Below are 7,739 nucleotides of genomic sequence, written 5' to 3' on the forward strand. Positions count from 1 at the left end.
AATATCGATTTCATTACCCAGTTCACATCCCTATTCGAATTAGTAGTTACTGAGCTCAGCGCTTTCAACCAAATAAAGGAAGTCGTCAGCTTTAATTTTCATTTTACAAACAAAATAATCATAGACTTAAAAATACTCTTGTGGAAAGTGTCTATTGTTATGTGTGTAGTAAGGACGTTTATAAATCACAACACAGTCTTAGGGAAACACCAAACAGTTTATTGACGTCACACACAGAATAACTGTCCACAATAAGAAGGAGTAAGAAGTAGATAGATAACAAGGTCACAGTAGAATATCAGAACGGAAATTTACATAAAACTAACTAGGTCACGAATGAATTAAGCGCGCGCGCAATGTTTTTATGCAAAATCGACAGCTGACTAAGATCGACTGGCGCGCGTCAGGCGAACGCGGCGGCTGCGGCGGGGGGCGTTCATCCACGGAACCGGTCGGCCCGACCGCCGCCGCTCGCGCCGTGCTGATCGTGCATTCACAAAAATATCTAATAGTAAAACGAATTGCGCGCGGTGTTTGTGCGTTTAATTAGATTGACAAAAGTTATACAAAAATAAGTATGCTATTTATTATACACAGTGTAGTTACGTTAAGTAGGTTTAGTACAGATACATATTTATAATATTTTTACAATTGTATTAATTTAAGATAAACTATGAAAAATATATGTTAACTTAATTTTAAGAGGTTAAACGCCACATCACCCCCCTCCAGAGACCGGGTTACGGGCGATAATAATCTGGGAAACGTACTTTACGTCCTGACCGTGTCGTTCTAATATTATTATCTTGTTCGGTTTCAGGAGTAGTTTTTTGCCCTTGATAATCTGGGGATGTCTTGGTCTCGGGGTGTGTCTCGCGAAGTGAATATGTGGGTTTGACCCGATCGATCGAGACGGTCGCTGGTTTCCCATTAATTATGATTTTAAAAATCTTGTCTCCTCGCTCTAGTACTTCATGGGGGCCGGTATAAGCCGGTTGAAATGATCCGTGTGTTGTATTGTCCCTAAGAAATACGTATTTGCAAGTAGCCAGATCTTTGAATACGAAGACTGGGTATTTGGTTATGTGTCGGGAAGCAGGAGCTGGGAGCAAGTTGCGTGCGAACTGACGTATTCTATGGGTGAAATCGGTCAAGTCCGGTACATTGTCGGTTTGGTGCTCGAAAAATTCTCCTGGTAGGCGTAGGGTCTCACCATAAACTAGCTCGGCTGGTGATGCGTGGAGGTCTTCTTTGTGTGTAGCCCGTATACCTAGCAGCACCAGCGGGAGGGACTCCACCCAGTTACTATTGGCATGACAGGTAATAGCGGCCTTCAACTGTCGATGGAATCTCTCGACTAGCCCATTGCAGGCCGGGTGATAGGCGGTGGTACGGCGACGTTGGAATCCTGCTAGCTCGGCTAAGCGGTTAAAGAGCGTGGACTCAAATTGTCGGCCTCTGTCTGTGACGATTTCAGTAGGACAACCGAAGCGAGCTATCCAGCCTTGAACAAGTGCTCTTGCTACGGTCTCTGCCGTTATGTCCTGCAACGGTATTGCCTCAGGCCAGCGCGTGAAACGGTCGACAATTGTAAGGCAGTAGCGATAACCTTGGGATGGTGGCAGGGGTCCGATTAGATCAATGTGGATCTTCGTGAATCTGGTACGCGGGAGTTTGAACGTGCCAAGTGGAGAATGAACATGGCGGGTAACCTTTGCACGTTGACAGGCGATGCAGGCGCGTGTCCATTCGCGGCAGTCTCTCCTTACTCCGGGCCAAACGAAGCGTTCTGTGACCATCTTCGTCGTAGCTGTCGCCCCCGGATGATTGAGGGAGTGTATGCTCTCGAAAACCTGTTTACGCATTTCTTTCGTGACGTAAGGTCGTAAAGTCTCACTACTTTCATCGCAGTACAGTTCAGAGCTCAATCCCGGCAGTTTAACCTTTTTTAGGCGTAACGATGTCGTGTTGTCGAGGAGTAGCTGGAGTTCTGGATCGGAAAGTTGTGATTTGGCTAGTTGGGCAATGTCAACGGGCTGAACGATCTCGTTTACCCGTGAAAGAGCATCAGCTACAACGTTATCCTTACCAGAAATATGTCTGATGTCCGTGGTAAACTGCGAGATGTAGTCCAGGTGTCTGAACTGTCTTGGTGAGCAATTCTCTTTTCTGTTATGGAATGCGTAACAGATGGGTTTATGGTCGCAGTAGACGGTGAAGTGGCGAGCTTCCACCATGTGCCTGAAGTATTTGATCGACTCGTATACAGCAAGCAGTTCTCGGTCATATGGGGAATACTTCTGTTGTGTGGTGTTCAACTTGCGGGAGAAGAATGCGAGTGGCTCCCATAAACCGTCTCGTTGTTGCTGCAACGCGCCGCCAATTGCAGAGTCAGAGGCATCTGTAACGATGGCTAGTCTGGCTTCGCAGTTAGGATGTGCTAGCAGTGTTGCTCGGCATAGACTCTCTTTACATTTGGCAAAGGCGTCGTGTTCTGCTTTGGAGAAACTTACGGGGTGTGAGCCCTTGACCGAGCCAGTGAGGAGTGCGTTGAGGGGTGCTTGGTGCTCAGCTGCGTCAGGTATAAATCGCCTGTAAAAGTTGATCATGCCCAGAAATCTTCGTAACTCTCTCACGGTTTTTGGGGTCGGATAGGACTGGATGGCTTCCACCTTCTCAGGTAGCGGCATTGTACCGGCAGCAGAAATACGGTAGCCGAGGAAAGTGACCTGAGATACGCCGAACACGCACTTATTAGTGTTGATGACCATGCCATACTGTTGGAGTCTGGAGAAGAGCTGGCGTAGATGGGCTTCGTGGGTACTCTGGTCCTTCGAAAAGACCAGGAAATCGTCCAGGTAGGCGTAGCAAAAATCCAGTCCCCTCAGCATCTCGTCGACGAATCGCTGGAATGTCTGCCCGGCATTTCGAAGTCCGAACGTCATGAACGGAAATTCGTATAGACCGAATGGCGTGGTGATAGCGGTCTTCGGGATATCGTCGACGAAGACGGGGATCTGGTTGTAAGCTTTTACTAAATCGATAGTGGAAAAGACCTGGCATCCGGAAAGACTGTGAGAGAAGTCGTGGATGTGGCGGATGGGGTACCTGTCGGGAATGGTTCTGGCGTTGAGCATCCTGTAGTCGCCGCAGGGGCGCCATCCGCTGTCCTTCTTAGGGGCCAGGTGTAGTGGGGAAGACCAGGGTGACTCGGAAGGTCTGGCGGTACCGTTCTTGAGCATCGCGTCAAACTCTTCCTTGGCAATTTTCAGCTTGTCAGGTGCCAGTCGACGCGACGTACTGCAAATAGGTGGGCCAGGTGTGGTGCGAATATGATGCACCGTGTTATGAGCCGGCGTGCGGAGTATACCAGAAGGACGGGTGATGTCTGGGTATTCCCGTAGTATGTCGTGGTATACAGAGGCACCGGTAATTACCTTGACCGAGGAAATCGCATCTGTTGAGCTGGCAGGCGAAGCCTGGGTCGCGAGCGTTGTGTTGTTGTCGATGAGGCGTTGATGTCTACAATCTACAATCAGATTATAAAAAGATAAAAAATCAACACCTATTATCGGCTTCGTAACGTCGGCGACTATGAATCGCCAAGCAAAGTCGCGGCGTAGGCCTAGGTTTAGAACGAGATGTGCGTAACCGTAGGTATTTATTGTAGATCCGTTCGCTGCGCATAGTTGGTAATTTGTCGGTAGACGTCGCTCCTTTAATGCAGACCGTGGGAAAACGCAGAGGTCGCTACCAGTATCGACCAGAAACTGCACTTTCGTCCGGTGGTCCGTGACAAACAAGCGACCGGAGCTAGGGCGGGCGTTAGTCGCCATTACCGTCCGCCCGACGCGTTTCCCGCCTTATAGTCGCACGGTTTAACACATTTGTTCGCTTTAGCCCCGTGCGTTGCGTGGTACCAGCATATAGGATACTTATTGTAGCTCGACTGGGACCTGTTGGAGCGGGAGCGGTCGCGGGAGCGGTGAGCGGCTCTCGCTGTAGGTCTGGAGCGCGAGTGATCTTGGGCGGTTGTGAGAGCTTGCACTTGTTTGGTTAGCGCTGCGACCTGTTGCACTAGGGTATCCAATGTGCTGCTGCTGGCTGCGGTGGCTGACGACATGGCTGCTACGTGTGGGCTGGACGGCACTACGTCATGGATCCGATCGGCGAGATCAGCCAGGGCCTCGAGTGACGTCGAGGGCTGCGACGCGACGATGGTCTGAGTAGTGTTGGGGAGTCGGCTGGTCCAAATTGTCCTCAGGAACTCCTCAGGGACGTCGGGGCCACCAGTGTGGAAAGTGTCTATTGTTATTTGTGTAGTAAGGACGTTTATAAATCACAACACAGTCTTAGGGAAACACCAAACAGTTTATTGACGTCACACACAGAATAACTGTCCACAATAAGAAGGAGTAAGAAGTAGATAGATAACAAGGTCACAGTAGAATATCAGAACGGAAATTTACATAAAACTAACTAGGTCACGAATGAATTAAGCGCGCGCGCAATGTTTTTATGCAAAATCGACAGCTGACTAAGATCGACTGGCGCGCGTCAGGCGAACGCGGCGGCTGCGGCGGGGGGCGTTCATCCACGGAACCGGTCGGCCCGACCGCCGCCGCTCGCGCCGTGCTGATCGTGCATTCACAAAAATATCTAATAGTAAAACGAATTGCGCGCGGTGTTTGTGCGTTTAATTAGATTGACAAAAGTTATACAAAAATAAGTATGCTATTTATTATACACAGTGTAGTTACGTTAAGTAGGTTTAGTACAGATACATATTTATAATATTTTTACAATTGTATTAATTTAAGATAAACTATGAAAAATATATGTTAACTTAATTTTAAGAGGTTAAACGCCACACTCTAATAAAGTTCTAAGATTTATCTTTTGTTCTCTTTATACAGTGTGAGTCACGTTAAAGTGTACATATGAAAATAGGTGAAACTAGACCTATTTTTATCGGCAAAAAAGAGGTCAAAAAGTTTTTTTTACTTTTTTTTTATTTTTTATAGAATTTTTTTTCTTTCAGTTACTTATTGTAAAGAAATCGTAATAACTTTTAAACTAAGAGGTATATCCTGAAAAAAAAAAACAGTAATAATGCTAAATAACAGGCGATACTAAAAAAATACATAAAATACTCAGAAAATGCCAACAAATAATAAAAAATGATACTTTTTGGAAAAAAACCTGCTTTTAAATTCGTGTCTTTTTGGTTATTTGATAAATTTTTCCAAAAATGCCCGTATAACAGGTGGTTTTTATTACTTTGTATTATTCTCTATTGTATTACCTTTGTAAAACCAAAAATTGCATGTCTCTATCCCTATCACAACGTTTGCAATAATCGTTTGAACTAAGCCTCTCCGGGCGCGCCATTCAACGCTTCGTTAACAACGAAACTGAAAATGGCTCTAGATTTGTAATTTTGATAAAGACAAGTTAGATTTCAAATAAAAACAAAAGATTTCGAAGTAAAATAAGCATTTTAGTTAAAATTAAAATTGTCCCTACCTGTAGCGGAGAATAATGTTGTGGCAGGCCTTTGTTCAAACGATCATAGCAAATGTTGTGATAGGGATAGAGACATGCGATTTTTGGTTTTACAAAGGTAATACGATAGAGAATAATACAAAGTAATAAAAACTACCTGTTATAGGGGCATTTTTTGGAGAAATTTATCAAATAATAACCAAAAAAACACGAATTTAAAAGCAGATTTTTTTCAAAAAGTGTAATTTTTTATTATTTGTTGGCATTTTCAGGGTATTTTATGTATTTTTTTAGTATCGTCTGTTATTTAGCATTATTACTATTTTTATTTAATCAGGATATACCTCTTAGTTTAAAAGTTATTACGTTTTCTTTACAATAAGTAATTGGAAGAAAGAAAATTCTATAAAAATTTAAAAATTATCTAAAAAAAAAAATTGACCTCTTTTTTGCCGATAAAAATAGGTTTAGTTTCACCTAATTTCATATGTACACTTTAACGTGACTCACACTGTATAGTTCTCACAGATAAAAATAGATAAAACAAAACCAACCTAAAAAGTTCTTGGAATAACACGATCTTCATAGTTCAGCGAGGTAGTGCCGTGACAAGTGAGTTCATAAAAATTTAATTAGCGAGAACTTGAGCGATGAGTTGATTTTTGAGTGTTGTTAATGAAAAGCCGAGTTCATCAGGAGTTGCCAATTTGCCGTTTCGCTTTTGTTTTCAAGCTGGAGAGGATTTATGTACCCATTTGATGGTGGCAGTGTATCACTGTGTAGAGTTACTCCCTTCTATAACTATGAACTAGATGATTTGCCTCTCATAGTGCGATCCTGGATGAGAGTTTATCAATTCCTCTAAAATAATAGACTCAAAAATAAGACAATTGCTTTTGGGAAATGCTCCTGTTCATATAAATGTTCTCTCATTTAGAGCTTTGGGTTATGGATGAAATGACCAAAGAAATAATGTGTTGTTTTAATTTTCAACAAGTTTTTAGAACGTCTAATAAACAAACATAACGAAAACATCGCCTTTGATTTTCTCGTAATTAAAGTACCTTCACTACTAATAACCGCTTATTTACCCCGAGATCCTAGAGAATATTCGAAGTTATTAGTATTTCCTTTGGTAAATAACGTTCTTACCTTTCGGCAAACCAACAAGTAGGTAAAACAAAAATGGCACATCAAACTATACACTGTAGGACCTTATCTAGTTGTAATAGAGATTATTTTGCAACGAAAACGTATAGTCGATGTGCTATCGTCAGTACATAAATCTCGCCTAGACTGAAAGGTTTAATTTAGGCAGGCTTTGACGGCGGAGTGACATAGATATAAAGAATCCTACCTAACTTATAGCCAGTTAATTAAGTGTCATACTCAAATACGTGTATAGAAAAGGCTCAGCGCAGCGATTCTAATTAATTTTCATGTTGCGAATGTTTCTCGACGACTTTATGAGCAGAATTTTGTTGACAGACTTTTTTGCTAGTTTGTTATGTGAAATAATTAGTGAAGCTTTTGAAATAAACTTTAATCACAATATTGGAGCCTTTACTGTTTTAATTTTGCAACTAATGAAAGGCCAATTAGTAGAGATAACTAGGTACAACAAAATTTGGCAAAGGGCCAGTGAAATAAATGTAGTAAAAAACTATAGTGCCTTGCAGGACTTTAGTAGTAATTAAGACTTTGACTTCGAATTATTGTTTTCTAGTTCTGTATTCTGAGGTTTTCTATTACGAGTATTAAGATTTCTCCTCCTGTAGAATGTAAACTTCTTCGTTCTTAACCTTCGCAGTTTTTCTCTATTTAAGCCTCAGACTGCAACAGCGTGTGACGTCATACTCTATCTATTTCCATTGATCCTCTTAAGTCTAAGCAATGCAGTGCACGTTCATTTGTTTTAAATGGTTTTCTGGAGCATCTTAATCGTGAGAACTTCTCGTATACAAACGTTTAATTAATTGGTTTTCCGCCAGGATACACGTTTAACTTAACTTGGAATTGGTTTCACTGTAGCAACTGTAGTAAGATAACTCAGACTAATAGAAAGTCGTGAAAGATTAAAACCTCCTTTTAAACTTTTACTTAGGTTCTGTGGTTTGGCCCTGAAAAAAAAAGGAAACAAATAAATTGAGTTGAGAGATTACAAACGCTAAAATTTCATCAAAATTAAGTAGTAATATTTCATAGCAACTTGATAGAACCGCAGTTTGGTAATA

This window comes from Ostrinia nubilalis, chromosome 16 (assembly GCF_963855985.1).
Source record: "Ostrinia nubilalis chromosome 16, ilOstNubi1.1, whole genome shotgun sequence".
Lineage (NCBI taxonomy): Eukaryota > Metazoa > Arthropoda > Insecta > Lepidoptera > Crambidae > Ostrinia > Ostrinia nubilalis.